Source organism: Odocoileus virginianus, chromosome 33 (genome assembly GCF_023699985.2).
Source record: "Odocoileus virginianus isolate 20LAN1187 ecotype Illinois chromosome 33, Ovbor_1.2, whole genome shotgun sequence".
NCBI classification, from domain to species: Eukaryota; Metazoa; Chordata; class Mammalia; order Artiodactyla; family Cervidae; genus Odocoileus; species Odocoileus virginianus.
In genome coordinates this window covers 4,122,041-4,141,748 of record NC_069706.1, presented here as the reverse complement: position 1 = coordinate 4,141,748, position 19,708 = coordinate 4,122,041, and the positions used below count along the sequence as shown (strand labels likewise).

The window sequence follows — 19,708 nt, the reverse complement described above, 5'->3', positions numbered from 1 at the left end:
AGCCCGCCAGGTTCCTCTGTCCATGGAATTTTCCAGGCAAGAATAATGGAGTGGGTTGCCGTTTCCTTCTCTAGGGGATCTTCCTGACCCAGCAATAGAACCCACATGTCCTGCACTGGCAGGCAGATTCTTTACCACTAAGTCACCAGGAAAGCCCCCTAACTCTTGCCCAATTCTGGGGTCTCAGTGCTGCCCCTTCAGTCAAAGAGTGATAGGACAAGCATTCTGATCCTGGCTCTCAGGGTCCCCGAGATAAATTTCCAGCGTCTTAAAGGAAAGACAAGCCCTGACCCAGGAGAACGCAGCAATAAGAAGTTCACACATAGGGCCACATCTTGGGTTAACTCCTTCCTGTGGTACCATGGGAAAGTCACTTAGCCTCTCTGAACCTCAGTTTTCTCACCTGTAGAATGGGGCTAATGATAACCTATACAACCAAGTCTTGCTGGGAGGATTACATGAAACAAGGAACGCCAAGACCTTGGCAGAGTGCCTGGCTTCAAGGAAGAGTTCATAGATGGTGAGATATTATCATCAACATCATGATCAACACCCCAGAGTTTCCACAGTCTGAGGACACCTTATGAAAGGATCTACTCACTCACTCATACAATAAACACTGGCTAAGTGCCAGGCAGCATTGCTGAGTCCTCTGGACACAGCAATGAGTGAAGAAGATGCAGGCTCTGCCCTCACCAAGGGCGTCTAGTGGGGTGACCCCCCCCCAGTAAAACACAAGCGTTTTTCCATTTTATCTCCTAATCTGGTCACTAATGTACAAGGAGAAAATGGAGGTGACTTGAAAGCCACTGCCGCCAACGTCTCAAATGACCAGGAAAACCAGCCCCACATTTCCCCTTCTTCAATCTAAACCCCTAGAGTGCCCAGAAGCCCCCAGAGCTGCACCACTGTCCCATACCAGCAAGCCATCCAGTCAACAATTCAGCCAACAAATACACCAAAAGACTAATATCTGTAAAATATAGTGAATTCCCTTGAATCTGTAAGAAAAAAAGGAATTTCTTTTTAAATGATAATAAGGTAAACTGGCAGTTTAGTGGGTAGAAAACAACCAAAAAGGTAAGAAATTTATAAATCCTGGTCTCAGCAAGTTTGTGAGGAAAGAGACACTCCAAACACTGTTGGTAAAAGCAGAAATTGAAACAATTTTTGGAAGGCACTTTGACAGAGCTTATCAAAGGGAAATTGTACAAACCCTTTGACCTAGCAAAATAAGTCACTGGGTATCTATCCTATAGGAAAATTAAAAACAAGTGAACAAAACTATTCCTTCGATGCTCTTCATTAGAGCCTCATTTATAACAGCAGAAACAAAATTAAAAAACAGGCTAATATTTACCAACAGAGAACTGGTAAAATAAAGTTTAATGTGTTTATTCACACAATGCAACACTATGCAGCTGTTTTAAAAAATGCGTCAAGTTCTTTGAGAAAGAAGACTACAATATATTTTTGGTGGAAAAAACAAATGGCAGAATAATATGGATGATACCAGCTTGTTTTTGTAATTGTGTGTTATGTTGGCACAGAAAACAGTCTAGAAGGATCGTATAGAATTGTTTGAAATGGTTACTCTGACAAGTGGAATTTGCTGGAAAATAGGGAGAACTTTTAGTTCTTACCGTCTATGTTGCTGAATTTTCAAAAAAAATTACCAATTAATATGCAGCAATCACAATTTGAAAAAAATATCTTTAGTAAATTTACTAAAAATCATTGAATTGTCCAGTTAAAATATGTTAATTTTATGGTACATAAATCAGGGACTTCCCTGGTGGTCCGGCAGCTAAGACTCGGTGCTCCCAGCACAGGGGTCCCATGGGCTTCCCTGGCGGCTCAGACATTCAAGAACCTGCCTGCAATGCAGGAGACCCAGGTTCAATCCCTAGGTTGGGAAGATCCCCTGGAGAAGGGAATGGCCACCCATGCCAGTATTCTTGCCTGGAGAACCCCATGGACGGAGGAGCCTAGCAAGCTACAGTCCACGGGGTCACAAAGAGTCAGACATGACAGCGACTAACATACACACAGGCTCGATCACAGGTCAGGGAACTAGATCCCATGCGCCGCAACTAAAGATCCCGCACACGGCGACGGAGATCCCATGTGCCACAACTAAGACCCACCACAGCCAAATAAATAAATATTTTTTTAAAAAGAAATCACGGTGCTCGCTTCGGCAGCACATATACTAAAATTGGAACGATACAGAGAAGATTAGCATGGCCCCTGCGCAAGGATGACACGCAAATTCGTGAAGCGTTCCATATTTTTAGACCATTACAGTATACTAACACATATATATGGACTTTAGAAAGATGGTAACGAGAACCCTATATGCAAAACAGAAAAAGAGACTCAGATGTATAGAACAGACTTGTGGACTCTGGGAGAAGGCGAGGGTGGGATGTTTCAAGAGAACAGCATTGAAACATGTATATTATCTAGGGTGAAACAGATCACCAGCCCAGGTTGGGTGCATGAGACAAGTGCTTGGGCCTGGTGGACTGGGAAGACCCAGAGGGATCGGGTGGAGAGGGAGGTGGGAGGGGGGACTGGGATGGGGAATACATGTAAATCCATGGCTAATTCATTTCAGTGTATGACAAAAACTACTGTAATGATGTAAAGTAATTAGCCTCCAACTAATAAAAATAAATGGAAAAAAAAAAAAGAAATCACGTATGTGTTCAATGTTCAATATTTACTCAGTAATTATTATGTGCTGGACTCTCTTCAAGGGTTTGAGGGAAGAATAATAAATAAGATGGAAGCAATCCTGGCCCTCAGAAAGCTTGTGTTGTCATGGGAAACACTTCACTATATTAAAATTATCTTCTATTATATTATTTTACTCTATGTGCAGTCTTAGATACATAAGATACATGCACACAGCCATGCTTGGCATACTAGGACATAAGAAGACACAGAGGTTAATAATCACATCTGACTCCTGAAAAGCACATCTCAGTTTCTGTCAACCCAGCAGCCATCCAGTAAGTAAGGCATCACCCCCGCTCACAACCTGGGGAGACAAATGCATCAAAGGTTGTGCCACTGAGACGAGGAGAAAATCACATCCCAATTAGATGTCACCAGCACCTCCCAGTGAAATGCCAAGTGTGTGGCCCAGAGAACAAGCTCATTGTGGACACAAGGACCCCAGGAAGCCTCAGGGGAGAAGGCTCAGGGGCCGAGAGGGGTCTGTCCCAAGGGGAATGAAAAAGGAACGTCTGTCCTAGACCAAAACGCATGGAGGGCCTCACATTCAGACTTTTGATATCAGCCTCCAGGTTCAATTATACAGAACCACCAAGATCAACGGACAGTGGTGAGAAGAAAATGATTTCATCATTCAACCTTAACCTGTGTCCTGTTGCCAGACCACAATCTGAACTGACTTTTTCTTAGGGACCATAAAATTACACTGTAAGAACAGTTGATGGTTTGTGTGCATGTGTAAGTGTGCATATATGAGTGTGCCAGAAGTTTAACTTAAAATACACCATAGTTTCTTTAATCCCATTTTTAAATTATTTTTTCTCCTTCCTTGCTTCCTTCTATCTCTCCTTCTTTCCTCCCTTTCTTCTTCTTCTTCATTAATTTACTAGAATCCTCCAAACCTAGACATGGCCCAGACACTTTTATTCATGTGTTTGTTTTGCTCAGTAATATCCAACTCTTTGCGAACCCATGGGCTGGCTGTAGCCTGCCAGGCTACTCTGCGCATGGGAATTCCGAGGCAAGAATACCAGAGTGGGTTGCCATTTCCTCCTCCAGGGGATCTTAACTGAATTCTTTGCCACAGAGCCACCTGGGAAGCCGGGCCCAAACACTGCCTGACCCCTGCGAGAAGCTCTAGACCTGAGTCAGCCCTCGAGAGGGGAGAAGGACATACACTTAGGGACCTGGCTCCTCCCTGAGGAGCTCTAGGGCCCCTTGAGGCATTTTTGCATCTTTGGGACTTCTAACCAAAACCAGAGGAGTCAGAGAAGGTGTAGATCCAGTGAGAAGCATCTGCTTCATTGTCTATATAGTCAGGGAATCAGCAAACTCATCCTGTGAATGGCCAGACAGAAAATACTTCAGGCTTTGAACCATGGTGTATATGTCAATCACTCGGCTCTACCCTGGACTTGAAAGCAGTCACACATGACATGCAGATGAATGGGTGGTGTGGTTGTGTTCTAATAAAACTTTATTTATAAAAAATGGCCTCAGATCAGATTTGGCTCACAAATCATAGTGTGCCAAACCTTATGTTTAATGCTCAGTTTAACCTTTCTAATGTGGTTTACTGAAAGAAAGCCTGTCTCTACCTGGCCTCTTAGAAACAGGAAGTAATAGTGCTAGTGTATTTACACCAACCTGGGGGTCAGGCCATAACTATAAAGAGGTTGATAACAAAGGGCAGGTAACACACAGAGAAATGAGACTCTGCGGGATTCCCTGGCAGTCCAGTGGCTAGGACTCCACACTTTTATGGCTGAGAGCCCAGGTTCGCTTGCTGGTTGGGGAACTAAGATCCCACAAGCCTCTCAGCAACATCAAAAAAAAAAGAAAAGAAAAAGAAATGAGACTCTGGATGATCTTAGTGATAAGTTAAAGGCATCTTATATTAGTTTGATTAAATAGTTACAGATTAATTCTCCCCTCCCCTTGATATTCTTACTTGTTATATTTCATGGCATCTATGATGTCGTTGGTTTTAAAATGCAGTATTATTTTAGGAACCATCAAGAGAGACAAAGCACTGACAATTAGACTATGACATGTCACCGTGATTTGAGACACATATATATAAAAATGAAGGGAGGTGGCGGTACATCTTAGAAGCACTGAAATATGGCACATTCTTCCTTGAATACAAATTTAGTGACCTAGGCTTACATCTCCTTTTTTAAACAGCTTTACTGAAATATATTAATAATTCATGCATCTTACAAGTCATCCCTTAAAGTGGAAGATTCAATGGCTTTTAGTGTAGACACAGATTTATGCAACCATAATCACAGTTAATTTTAGGATGTATTCATTACCCCCAGAAGAAACTCCATACTCGTTAGCCATCACTTTCCAATCACCCCATACCTCTATCCTTGTTGCTGTTGGTTGTGTTTAGTCACTCATCATGTCTGACTCTTTGCAACCCCATGGACTGTAGCCCACCAGGCTCCTGTGTCCAAGGGGTTTCCAGAAAAGAATATTGGAGTGTGTTGCCATTTCCTCTTCCAGGGAATCTTCCCGAGGTAGGGATCAAACTCGCATCTCCTGCACTGGCAGGTAAATTCTTCACCACTGAACCACATGGGAAGCCCACCCTCAGCCCTAAGCTTCCACTAGTCTCCTCTCTCTCCATTAACTGATGAATGAATAAATACAAGATGATGAAATACTATTCGACCATGAAAAGAGATAAAATACTGATACATGCTAAAATGGATGAACCCTAAACACATGATGCTGAGTGAAAGAAGCCAGATGCGAAAGGCCACATGGTATATGATTCTACCTAGATAAGATGTCCAAAACGCATCTCACTTTTTATGTACTCAATCCCAAACTAAATTCTACAATGAGAAACAGTTATAGAACCATGACATCATATATGCCACTTACTGGTGCAGAATCAACCTATAGACTGTGAAGAGAAGATAAACGCTATGGTAAACCTCACTAATGAAAGTAACAGAAGGCAGACTGAAGAGTGCAGGAGAGGTGGAAGGAAAGGAGAGACACTCATTTCCTTGCCTTGCCTAGTACAGAGTCAAGAAATACTGGCTGGTGTTAATAAAAAAAACAGAGTGTGTTGTTTCAAGCTATAAAATTAATCATTAGAAGAGAGAGACCACGTGCCACAAAGGGAGAGTCCATGAGCCACAACAGAAGGTCTGACATGACACAACAAACACCCCTCACACCACAGCTGAGACCCAGTGCAGCCAAATAAACAAACTAAAGGAAGAAAAAGAGAGATAAATACGAGGGTGGGAGGAGACGTATAGGGCGGGGCATGAGCTAAGGCTATAACTTTCATTCATTTATTTCTATTCATTTCATTCATTTCACAAATATTTATCCTGGAGGCACAAGGTGCAGGGTCAGTTAAAAAAAAAAAAAGTAATGATAAAGAAACAGGAGTATAAGCACAGTTTAGACTTCCAGAACAAGTAAAAACAGAAGGGGTTAAAAAGCAGTTACTGAGGAGTAAGAAGACGGTCAGAGAATGTAGGGTGAATGGAAGGGGCATTTTACTTTTGATTTTTTCACTCCTCCATATCATTTGAGTTTTTACCACCATGTATGGGTGTTATTGTTGTAATAAAAGAAGACAAATGTACATTTATACATATACTATTAAGTGTGTAGTAACATATAATTATGTAGTAACATATAATTATGCAGTAACATATAATTATATGCAATAATTATAATATATAAATATAAATTTCACAATCATTAATTATAATATATAATCAATTTCTTTGGATCTTAAATGCTTTTTTGGCTTTTAAAAGCCTCCTGTTAAGAGGAAAATGCTCCTGAATCGGTGACAAACTAAGTGTTGTCATGTGTGTGTTTGGTCATTGATCATGTCTGACTGTTTACAACCCCATGGACTGTTGCCCGCCAGACTCCTCTGTCCATGGGATTTCTCAGGCAAGACTACTGGAGAGGATCGCCATTTCTTCCTCCAGGGGATATTCCCAACCCAGGGATCGAACCTGCATCTCCGGCATTGCAGGTGGATTCTTTACCGCTAAGCCATCCAGGAAGCCACAAGTGCTGTCATGTAACACCTAAAAGTGGCTCTGCTCAAAAGGAGCCAAGAAAAAAGGTGGAGATTTGCATGAGTCAGACACAAGAAAGAGAAAGGAAACCCCAAAGACACCCTGCTCCCGAGTCCATTTGATAAAGGCTGACCCTGGTTTGGGGTTAATCTGAGTATTTTATATCCAGAGACCTAAAACCCTCCCCTAGGGCCTGGCATCATGGGGGGAAAGTAAGAGTTCCCACCTGAAGTTTACAGAGGTGTTTTGATGGAAGGGAGGAATTTGCAGATCCCACTGGGGAAGAGGGTGGTACACGGAGTAGCCCTAATTATAACCTGTGGGCCAACGGCTCCTCCTTCCAGGTGGGTGTCATCTCAGTGCCTCCCCAAAGGCCATCACCTGAGCTGCTGAGAGCCTGTGACGGATTGCAGTCACAGCTCCACCTCTTTATCCTGTCCTGCGGCCATACCCTTTGGCCATGGCTTTTAACTTCTCTCACTCAAGAGGGTGAAGCTTATTTCTCCACCCTTGACTTGAGTGTGGCCATGTGACTGGCTTTGGCCAATGAAATGTCAACAGATTTGATATCACCAAAGGCTTGAAAAGAGTTAATGTGACTGGGCTCTGCTACTACCATGAGAAGCACATACCAGGACTAGTCTACTGGCCCCAGAACAGCCCAGGAGACAGGCAAAGGTGTGGAACAGAACAAATGCCCAAGCCAAGCCCCACCTCGATGACCTCACCCCACTGGACCCTCACATGCACGTGGGAGGAACTGGAATCAAGGCATGGCCTCATCTCTACCTGGGTTTCACATCTCCCCCTCTGACTCCTGGATGCAGGAATCTGATTGGCCCAGCTTGAATCTGGTGGCCAGTCTTGGGCCAATCAGCTGAGGCCAGGGGGTGGGCCTAAGCAGCCAGCTGGCAGCTTAGCACAAGCCTGGGACCAGTTAGGACTAAGAAGAGCCGGATGTTTCCATGTTACACCTGCCATGTGCAGATGTGGGGCTTGTTGGACCTGAGAAATTATGTTTGACTGAATTAAACAGCTTAGAAATCCAGAATCACATTTATTTAGAACTTGAACAGTATTACAAGAATCTGATTGGTATTTATCACCTTTATTTAAAAACTGGGGCTTCCCTGGTAGCTCAGCTGGTAAAGAATCCACCTGCAATGGAGGAGACCCCAGTTCGATTCCTGGATCAGGAAGATCTGCTGGAGGAGGGATAAGCTACCCACTCCAGTATTCTTGGGCTTCCCTTGTGGCTCAGCTGGTAAAGAATCCGCCTGCAGTATGGGAGACCTGGGTAAAACTAGCTTCTGCACACTTCAAAGTTACTAATGTCAACTGGTTTGACCAATAACCACCATTTGAGCCTTACCATTAGATTTTGTAACTAACATAAATAAATAGCCTAGCAAAAGCTCTGTGGTCTGGGTCTCTGGGCATTATCAATTCTTTGCCATCAAGACAGTTTTCTTTGAAGGCACTGTATTAATTTGCTAGGGCTACCGTAACAAAACATCACAGGCTTGGGGCTTAAATAACAGACATTTACTTTCTCACAGTTCTGGAAGCTAGAAGTTCAAGATTAGGGTGTCAGCAGGGTTTTTATGATAAGCCCTCTCTCCCTGGCTTGCAGACAACCACCTCGCTGAGTCCTCACACCGTCTTTCCTCCGCATGTGCCTCCCTGGTGCCCTTGTGTGTCCATATTTCCTCTTATGATGACACCAGTCAGATTGGGTTAGGGCCCACCCTAACAGCCTCATTTTAACTTAATTACCTCATTAAAGGCCCTGTCTGCAGATACAGTCACACTTGGACCCTGGTTCAGGAATTGCAGCTTCTACATATAAATTAGGGAGGTTGAGGGGGGAACACATTCAGCCCATCAGGCTTTAATTTAGCTGAGAAATCACTGGTCCTGGTGCCTGACTCCTAACCAATGTCGGGCCATGTTTGCCTACTTTCTGGTCCCCACCAGGGCCTTCAACTCTTCTGAAATCTTTCTCCAGCCCCTAGGAGTCTCCTCATTCCTAGATACAACTACAGGCAGGAAGATGTAAACCCAGGGAAGGATGACACTATTCCTAAGCTTTACTTCCAAGCGTTTCCAGTCACAGACCACAGCAGCTTAGGAGGAGAAGTTTTAACTATGGATAAAGCTGCCAGTGGCTTTATGAGGGGTGCTAGGAAGGAAATTATCTTCTTGGATTTCATTTTGGTTTAATGAGTTTAGAGACTCTCGTTCTGCAAAGTAGGGCAGCTCACAGCTGAGACCAGGGATTTGGGTAGGGGGACGCAGCTCTCCTGTTTCCAAAGTTAGGAGTCTTGCGCCCCTGCATAGGGTGGGGAGGTGGGGGGAGGGTGTCTGCCAATCAGGGTCCCAGAAACCAACTGAGAAGGCTGGGGCATTTCTGAGGGCTAAAATTAAGCAGTGACAGCTGCGACGTTAACATTCGCGCGTTTCAGAGCCAGGCAGTGTCAAGACTTGAATTAAACCAGTGAATGCTCTTTTAATTGGACCCAGCTTGAGATGATTCTGATCATTTCCTGGAACCGAAAGCTTATGTCCTATTTTAAACCCGGACTCTTAAGAGAGTGGTCTTCAAACTTCCTCCAACTTTAGGGTCCTCCGTAACCGCTCAGGAAGCTGTTCCCCGTGTCCCCAGGCCCCACCCCACCCAGGCAGGCCCAGATTCTGCAGACTGGGGCAGGGTCTCATCCCTAACTCCTAAGGGAGATCAGTCCTGAATACTCATTAGAAGAACCGATGCTGAAGCTGAAGCTCCAATACTCTGACCACTTGATGCGAAGAACTGGCTCACTGGAAAAGACTCTATTGCTGGGAAAGATTGAAGGCAGAAGGAGAAGGGGATGACAGAAGATGAGGTGATTGGATGGCATCGCCGACTTGATGGACATGAGTTTGAGCAAGCTCCGGGGGTCGGTGATGGACAGGGAGGCCTGGCATGCTGCAGCCCATGAGGTCACAAAAAGTCGGACATGCCTGAGCAACTGAACTGAACTGAGGGTATGTTGATGTAGGGGGTCCATAACCCAGACTTTCAGATTCTCCAGATGAAAACTTATTCAATGACTACTCAGAATCTGCCATCCCCAGTTCTCTCATAAGGAACAGTAAATGTTCTTCTCCTAGATCAGGCTCCTGTCCCCAGCATTTCCTATTCCCTGCCCTCCTCTGACTTTTCCCACAGCACTTAATCACTCTCTAACATACTTCAACAATCAAGGTCTCCCCACTTCAGAATATCTGCTTCACAAGGCAGTGATTTTTTTTGTTTTTGTTCATGACGGCACCCTCAGTTCCTCACACAGTGCCTGGTACATGATACTCTCTTGACGTTGCTAGATGAATGAATTAATTAATATCTGAGTCCATGCTGTGCTTTCTGCTGAGATATAATATTAATCATCTGGATGTCTGATATTAAAATGGAATTAGCAGATAGTGCCTAACAGGCAGAAAACTTTCTTGTATCAATATTTTCCCTCCCCCACCTGCTGCCAGACACCATCATCATCAAGGCTTTACAGTTCTGAATTAACAGACTGCTTCGAAACGTTTCTCTTTTTAATGGTGACGGATTGCCTTCGCTAAACAGACATGCCTACCGATGTCAGCGTAGCCACAGCGCTCTGAAACCTGGCCAGGAAGAGTGAGGGCCGTCTGCCTTTCGTTTTCTGTGATGTAAGGTCCAGAATGGGGATGGAAGGCCTGGACATCAGGGGGTCTGTCTAGTAACAGACAATTTCAAATGCCAGAGGAGAGGGAAAGTCCTTATTGAACAAATAAATGCAACGGAAACATTGTCCTCCTGAGTTCCTATAACTTCTCCCTATCCTCAAGTGTGTGAGTGAGGTTCAAAGTGCTCAGAAGGAACTTGGAAAATTACTTTGTTATTGTCGGTGCTGATAAGACCTTTGTGTAAGCCTCTCTAAGTCTACCTGGTGGGAGAATGACCTGACTCCCATGTCTCTGCCAAGGCTTATAAATTTTGAGACTCTGCTAGTCACATTCTCCCTCTCTGAATTTAAAATATCCCAGGACCCAGGGGGCCCAGTGCCAGAAGCAGAGTGAGCCTTGGAAAATAAAAAAGGTTAAAAAGGGGTTCAGAGATGCTATACCATGCCTATCAGAGTAACTAAAATAAAAGATACTGACAGGGGCTCCCCAGGGGGATCAATGGCAGGGAGTCCGCCTGCCAATGCTGGAGACACGGGTTCAATCCCTGGTCCAGGAAGATCTCACATGCCATAGACTAACTAAGCCTGTGGGCCACAACCACTGAGCCTGTGCTCTAGAGCCTGGGAACTGCAACTGTTGAACTCACACGCCCCAGAGCCCATGCTCTGCAACGAGAGAAGTCACTGCAATGAGAAGCCCACACACCACAAGAAAAAGTAACCTCCCCTCATTGCAACCAGAGACAGCCTGCACAGAAGACATAGCACAGCCAAAAGTAAATAAACAAATAAAATTATTTAAAAAATAAATAAATACCAAGTGTTGACAAAGATGCAAAACAGCCGGAACTCTTATACACAGCTGATGGGAACGTAAATCAATGCAGCCCCTCTGGAAAACAGTTTGGCATCTCTTATAAAGTTAAATAGGCACTTACAATGGAACCTAGCAATTCCACTCATAGGCATTACCCTAGGGAAATGAAAACTTGTGTTTATATAGGAACCTGAACATGAACGTTTTAAAACAGCTTTATGCACAATTGCCGAAGATTGGAAAAAACCCAAACGATTTTCACTGGGTGAATGGATTAAACTATGGTACAGCCATCCATGAACATAACACAGCAGTGAGAAGAAATTATGGATATATTCAACAACATAAGTGCATCTCAAAGGTGTTATGCTTATGAAAGAAGGTAGTCTGAAAAGGTTTACATACTGTATGATTTCATTCATAGGGTATTCTCAAATAGTCAAAACTACAGGGACAGAAAGACTGGTGGTTGTCAGAGGGCAGGGCTGTGGGGGGAGCATGTGGCTACCAAGGGGCAGCCCTAGGAAGTCTGGGCCTGATGGAACTGTCCTGCATCCGACTGAGGTGGTGGATACAAAAATCTGTGCGTGCGTTAAATTGTATAGAACCATACACCCTCCCCCAAAAAAGTAAATTTTACTGTGCATTAATTTTAAAATGAAATAAAAATGAATGTGGTAGAAAATTTACTGGATTGGACTAAATTTAGTTTTCACACAACTGTGTAAGAATAGGAGCTTGTCAAATAAAAGCGAGTACAGATACATAGAATCAAGTGAGTCTCATGTTCCCACGTGTCAGAGCCATGACTGCAAATCGTCCCTTTCATAAGCAGTTGGGAAAGGGGTGGGGGGAGGGTATCAAGCTCCTGCCACTGGTCCAGGTCCCGAGAACTGAACAGAAAGACTGCACTCAGCAAAGAGACTGGACAAGAAAGGGTGCATGTGTGTGCAGACCTGCCAGGGCTCCATGACACACTCCTTGTCATGGCAAAGGGGCTTGTGTAACAATGAAACTATGAGCCATGCCGTGTAGGGCCACCCAAGATGGACGGGTCACAGTGGAGAGTTCTGACAAAACATGGTCCACTGGAGGAGAGAATAGCAAACCACTCCAGCATTCTTGCTGTGAGATCCCCATGAACAGTATGAAAAGGCAAAAAGACACGACACTGGGAAACGAGCCCCCCAGGGTGGAAGGTGTCCACTCTGCTACTGGGGAAGAGCAGAGAAATAGCTCCAGAAAGAATGACACACGCCTGAGACATACCTGACATACCCGAGACAGCGTATTAGGGTATATAGGAAAGGACTTCGAAAATGTAATGTGATGGGATCCACAAAAATAATACAGTATCTATGAGCATCACGATCCTGATGCTGGGAAAGGCTGAAGGCAAGAAGAGAAGGGTATGACCGAGGATGAAATGGTTGGATGGCATCACCGACTCGATGGACATGAAAGTGAAAGTGAGTTGCTCAGTCGTGTCTGACTCTTTGTGACCCCATGAACTGTACCTTACCAGGCTTCTCCATCCATGGGATTTTCCAGGCAAGAGTACAGGAGTGGGTTGCCATTTCCTTCTCCAGGGGATCTTCGCAACCCAGAGATGGAATCCAGGTCTCCCGCATTGCAGGCAGACGCTTTACCCTCTGAGCCACTAGGGAAGCCCTAGATGGACATGAGTTTGAGCAAACTCTGGGAGGTGGTGGAGGCGACGGAAGCCTGCAGTGCTGCAGTTCATGGGGTCACCAAGAGTCGGACATGACTAAGTGACTGAACAACATCAGCATCACAAAACTCAGTGCCTAATGAAGGGGTTCGGACTAAACCAAATCAGAGCTTGCACACCATCCTGTCTGATGCCTCCCACTCATCTGTCCCCAGTCTGTGGGGACCCTGGGAATAGCAGGTCTTCACAGGGCCATCGGCAAGGCTGCGCATGAGTGGCTGAGGCAGGAGGAGGTTCTGCAGAAATGCTGAAGCTCATCAGCTGGCTTCTGAAGCCCCGGCTGGCTTATTAACATACAAATAACTGAATTTTACTTTTCAGGGCTTCCAGCACAGCCATACTAATGAAGCTATTGCTTTAAAAGTCCATCTCCTCTGAAATATCTAATTAATCTGATGCTCACAAAGGTGCACAGAACAATGCATCTGCCAAGGCTGGTGGGGCGGAGAGAACAAGGCAAGTCTGCTGACGCTGGGACAGATGTTTCGGGGGCCAGGGGACCCGATGATTAACGTGAGTGAGGCAGGAAGGAAGTGCCAGAGCGGCACTGTTTTTCAAACTGCAAGCCATGACCCCATTCACAGATCATGAAATCAACTCAGTGGGTGACGACCACAAGCTCTTATTAATTAAATAGAAAAATAGGAAAGGGGCGAGAAAGGAATGGAAGAATGTGCATTAGGTATAGTAAAGGTAAGTACTGTGTGAAATCACACCCTACATACCCCTATATATACATGGACTGGCTTTCCAGGTGGCTCAGTGGGTAAAGAATTTGCCTACAATGCAGGAGATGTGTCCCTGGGTCAAGAAGATCCCCTGCAGGAGGGCATGGCAACCCACTCCAGTGTTCTTGCCTGGAAAATCCCATGGACAGAGGAGCCTTGCGGGTACATAGGGTCACAAAGAGTCAGACATAAGTGAAGCAACTGAACATACAGACACATATACATGGACTGAGTGAGCAAGAAAATGCATTTCTCACAACACACACATACACACACACATATATAGCAGTTGGTCATATGCCAAGTTTGCCCTAAGTGTTTCGAGAACATTAAACCATTTCATCTCTATAAGCTGGATATTCCTATTACATTTCACGGTTCAGGAAACTGAGGCACAGAGAGGTAGAATGACATGCCCAAGGATACCCAGCTAACGGATGGGGATTCAAGTCCATCTGACTTCAGAGCTCACAATCTTCAGCAAAACTCCAGGTCCCCAAGAACACAGTTCAGGAGAGAGGGCCACCTATGCATGCTGGAATAATGATAGCTAGCAACAATTGCTACCATGGGAATATGATTCCTCCTCTGGGTGTTCTCCATGCATTGTCACATCTAACCCACAAACTAAATAAAATGAGGAAGGCACTACTGCTACCCTCCAGTAGTTTATGCTTTTTCAGAGCATAAGCTGAGGGTCAGAGAGGAAAAAGAAGTGATTCACCAAAAGTCACAGAGCTAATAAGTGAAAGAGTCAGAGGAGGATCTGAGCTGATCCTCGAAGGATGGGGTAGATCTAGACACTCAAGTGTCCCCGCTGCACATAACCTCTGAGAGAACAAAAACTCCTGAGCAGAGCTTTTCTGATGTTCTGGGAGCCTCTCTGCTTGAAAGCTCTCTGCTTGAAAACTCAGTTCAAGCTGCCTTGGAGACTGGCCTCACTGGGGGAGTGAAGGATGCCTCCCAAGACAGGAGAGGTGCCGTGGAGAGAAATAGCCTAGACGCTGAAGTAAGCTGCCGCCACTTACACCTCCCAGGGAGCCCAGCCCAGCACCAGATTGAAGGCTCACCTGTCCCTGGCCCCCAAGTGTGCACATGCACACACACATGCAAGCTTGTCCAGCTCTACCATCCCTAGCAGCAGTGCATATTCGGTTGAGTTACGGTTGTATCTGATAGAAGATCTGAGAGACGCCTTCCACCATCTACAATTTTGGAGCTTTTTCTACTGCTTCTAGTTATGTTTTTATTATATTTTTTTCCTCAGAAGCTCCCAGAGCTGGGGGAAAAAAAAAAAACCAAAATGCTCTTTGTTAAGAGCAAAACCAGATCAGGAAATTTTAGTGAAGAGCCTGAGCTTCAGAATCAGACATGCCAGGTTTCAGGCCCCACTTATGTTCTGGGGCTGGGGGTGATGTGCCCCACCTTTCTAAGCCTCAGTGTCTTCCTCTGTAAAATGGGAAAACCCAGGACCCAGAGCAGATGGTAGATATGGTGGCGAAGCCAGAGAAAGCCTACAAGGGCTTAGCAGGGTGGCTGGACACAGGACACTCCGTGGGCGATCAGTGATTAGCGTCTACATCAGGAAGCTTCAGAGAAGGCAATGGCACCCCAGTCCAGTACTCTTGCTGGAAAATCCCATGGATGGAGGAGCCTGGTAGGCTTCAGTCCATGGGGTCGCTAAGAGTCGGTCATGACTGAGCGACTTCACTTTCACTTTTCACTTTCATGCAATGGAGAAGGAAATGGCAACCCACTCCAGTGTTCTTCCTGGAGAATCCCAGGGACAGAGGAGCCTAGTGGGCTGCCGTCTATGCGGTTGCACAGAATCAGACACGACTGAAGCGACTTAGCAGCAGCAGGAAGCTTAACCAGGTGTGAGGCCCTTGCTGCCTTCTGCAGAGGTCACCTGGGGGAAGTCAGGCCCAGAATCTTCGCCCGACTCTGGTCATTGCACAGAGCAGCACATTGTGCAGATTCCCGTCTGTTGCCAGTGATCCAGGTTCCCGTTCACCCAAGCCACCACCGGGAGTCCCAGGTGCGGTTGGAGGACCAGCTGTGGTAACCACTATTTCTGTTATCTGCTGCAGAATAATGAACCACCCCAGAACCTAGCGGCTTAAAGGAAAAAGACAATCTCTGATTTCTCACTACTTTAATCCAGTGATTATCAACCAGTGTTGGCCTTCCCTGGTGGCTCAGGCGGTAAAGAATCTGCCTGCAGTGCAGGAGACCAGGTTTGATATTTGGGTTGGGAAGATCCCCTGAAGAACAGAATGGCTACCCACTCCAGTATTCTTGCCTGGAAAATTCCACAGACAGAGGAGCCTGGTGGACTACAGCCCATGGGGTCGCAAGGAATCAGACACAACTGAGCAACTAACACTCACTTTCTCATCAACCCATGGCAAGTTTGCCCCCACCTCTCTGGGTCCTGGCACTTCGGCAGTGTCTGGAGGCACTTTTGGCTGGGAGTTGTTATGGACATCTAGTGGGTAGGAGCCAGGAGTGCCGCTCAACATTCTGTAATGCACAGGACAGCCTCCGTGATGAGGATGATGTGACCCCAAATGTGGAGAAACTATGTCCAGTCAAAACGCATCCAGTGCCCAATGATTAGACACAAACAAGTACAGTTTCTCTGTGACCCAAGACACAGGATCAGCATCTGAGAATTAAAACCTCTGGCCACGGGCAGAAGGCCCCTGGAGCCACAGTGATGAACCAGAGACAGAGCAGCCGCTGAAGCAGCACCAGGGAGGACAGTGTGACAGGGGGCTCAGCTGTACATCCACCTCCCAGAGCCCCAGAGCCCTGTCGTGCCCAGACACTCCTTGGAGTCCCCAGCCCACTCCATCCAATGCTTGGGGCATCAGGCTGTGGCCCCAGTGTGGAGAGACTCCAGGCCACTTCCTGGCAGTCACACAAAAAGAGCCATGACTATTCCTGCCCAGAAACATTATTCCTGCATCCTCTCTAGACAGAGTCAGAGCTAAGGCATGTTGGGGCACCTCACTCTCTCTCTCTCTCTCTCAAGACACATTTCACAGGCGCTCCAGCAAAAAGTATGGCAGACTTGGTGTCTGTGAGATGTGATGAATTTTATGGAGACTCTCGAGCCCTCTAAAAGACTTCCAAGAAAAGGAAAGGAGTCTTTGGAGGGCCTTGTTCTTGGACCTACTGCTTTCTATTCTGGGATTTCTGTAAACTCCAGCAAAGCACTGAACTTGCTCAGCATAATCGCTCCTGCTCTGAAAAGATACTGGTCGCTCCCCCACCCACACCGATGCATTTTCCACTTCGTGCCTTTACCTGAATGCCATCCCCACTCACATGTAGGGGCTTCCCAGGTGGTGCTAGTGGTAAAGAACTCTTCTGCCAATGCAGGAGACATGGGTTCAATCCCTAGATGCCCTGGAGAAGATAATGGCAACCCATTCCAGTATTCTTGCCTGAAGAACCCCCAACAGAGAAGCCTGATAGTCCATGGGGTTGCAAAAGAGTCAGACATGACTGCATGACTAAATAACAACAACAACTCAGTTCAGGCGCCATCTCCACCAGATCCTTCTCCGGACCTCTAGAACTGACTTCCCCCTGTGCCCCCAGAGGCTCTGTGCACACCTGTGCCCACCAAGCCTCACTTCCTTTTCCTCTTGGGCACAGAATTCAGTTTCCTGCTGACAGTCACTCCAGGGACCACTCTTAGTTCCACCAAAGCACTCACATCCTTGCCACGGGGCCACCACCAGCAACACGGGGTCCAGTCTTTCTCACACTTCAAGGCTCTCACGCTTCAAGGCCATCTGCAACCAGAGAAAACTCTGCTTTTAAAGCATTCACACAGATCAGGCCCACCGAGATAGTCTCCCTACCTTAAGGTCAACTGATTGGGGATCTTAATCTGCAAAATCCCTTTACTGAAGTAGCTGATTGGTGTGTGAAAAACCAGAAGGGGCATGGACAGACATCAGGAGCAGGAATCTTCAGGAACCGTCTCAGAATTCTCTCCACCACAGTGAGGACTCTCAGTCTCCACATGATGAAACCTCCCTTTTGGCTTTACAAATTCCAACTAAGTAATTCCAACCCCAATTCACAGAGTGAAGAGATCAGGAAGGATTTGCTAACCCCAAGTGGGAAAATCTGAGGCCCAATTCAGGAGTGCTGGCCAGATTTAATAACAGTAGGTGGAAATAACCTAGTTAAAGGGCCTTAGCTGAAATCTAGACCTACAGAGATCCACATGAATTTCCCAGATTATATCAGGGTTGAAGGCCCAGGACTGCCTCCACAGACCAGCCCTCTCCTGCCTCTTAAAAAGCAATATTTTCAGGGACTTCCCTGGTGGTCCATTGGTGAAGACTTCACGCTTCCAATAATGCAGGCCCAAGTTCAACCCCTGGTTGGGGAACTAAGATCCCCTATGCAGCATGGCAAAAAAAAAAAAAAGAAAGAAAGAAAAAATGTAATAAAAATTATTTAAAAAGCATTATTTGCAGACAGAAAGTAAATAGGGGTTACATAGCACTGGTAAGGGGGAAGAGGAAGGAAGAAAGGGGAGTTATTGTTTAATGGGCACCAAGTTTCTATTTGGGATGAGAAAAATTATTTTGGAAATAAATAGTGGTCACAGTTGCACAACAGTATGAATGTACTTAATGCTACTTTATACTCAAAAATGATTTAAATGGCAAATAATATGTTACATGTATCTTATCACAATTTTTTAAAGTTTAAAATAAAAAGAAAAATCAATATGGCATCTGACAAAGAGGAGAGAGGGAGGAAAAGCGTCCTTGAGTTACCATTGATCTGAGATTCAAAGAATGAATAGGAGTTACCTGGGTAGAGAGAGCAGGTCTGGTAAAGAGCAGCAGATGCAATGGCCCTGTGGTACAGGTGGGGGTGGTTTAGTCAGTCATGTCCGACTCTTGCAACCCCATGGACCGTAGTCCACCAGGCTCCACCAGGCTCCTCTGACCATGGGATTCTCCAGGCAATAATACTAGAGTGGGCCATTTCCTTCTCAGAAGTATGGCTCAATCCAGGAGACATAAGGCAGCCGGTGTGGCTGGAGCAGAGAGCAGGCAAGGGGGAGGGTGGAGCAGACGAGCTCTCTCAAGGCCCAAGGAGGAGAAACCTACAGTGGAGAGGACTTGAGGCAACGGGCCAGGAGGCATCTGCCACAAAAACCCCTCCTTCTCCACTAGCAGGTGACTCTCCAAGCTCAGGTGCATGAGCACGTATGACAGGCCTTCTTTGCGCTCTGGCTTCAGGTGCTTCTGAAGGTTCTAGACGACGTGAAAGCAGAGAGGGCTGGACATCCAGTGTGACCATCTGTTTGGTCTTAGGGGAAAGACAGAAGGTGCCCCCGCCCCCATCTTCTGAAAGGAACAACGCAGGACAGCAACTCAACACAGTTACCTCCTTGGTGCTCTTCAAGAACACATTTATCAGCAAAGCACACGTAAAAGGACTTTAAATTTCCTGCAAAAGCACCCACTGCACTTAACCAATGGAATCCCTGCTAAACGCACATCAGGCATAATCAAGACTCTTGTCCCCTGACACTGCCAGGCCCCAGAAACTGAGGCAAGTCACCCCAGCCCCAAACACCTGCAGAGGCAGCGCTGGGTCCAGCTACACGGAGATCACTCCCCAGGAGCTGCTCCAGGAAACCCCAATCATTTCCACTCCTGAGAACTGAGAAAAACGGCAGCGGTGCTTTCAACACTGTTTAGTTACGTCCTGGCAGATAGGAATTCCAAGCACATCCCTCTGGGTCCATTTAATCACCAGAGATGACGTGGCCCATGGGGCAGTAATGGTGGAATTACACATGAAAGTACTCATCCTGACTTGAGACATCTCACCTGGACAGACGGGCAGCTTCCCCACTCTTTCCACGGCAGATG

The 19,708-nt window shown here is 46.0% G+C and overlaps 1 protein-coding gene and 1 non-coding gene across 14 annotated transcripts in view; one reads left to right on the top strand and one right to left on the bottom strand.

Annotated features, from left to right (window-relative positions):
• RBFOX1 (RNA binding fox-1 homolog 1) overlaps positions 1-19,708 on the bottom strand; it is a 2,345,672-nt gene that overhangs the window by 2,274,930 nt on the left and 51,034 nt on the right. The gene's annotated exons all lie outside the window — the stretch shown is intronic.
• On the top strand, positions 2,189-2,295 carry LOC139032900 (U6 spliceosomal RNA). The gene has a single exon (XR_011485539.1). It is a non-coding gene; the product is annotated as a U6 spliceosomal RNA (small nuclear RNA).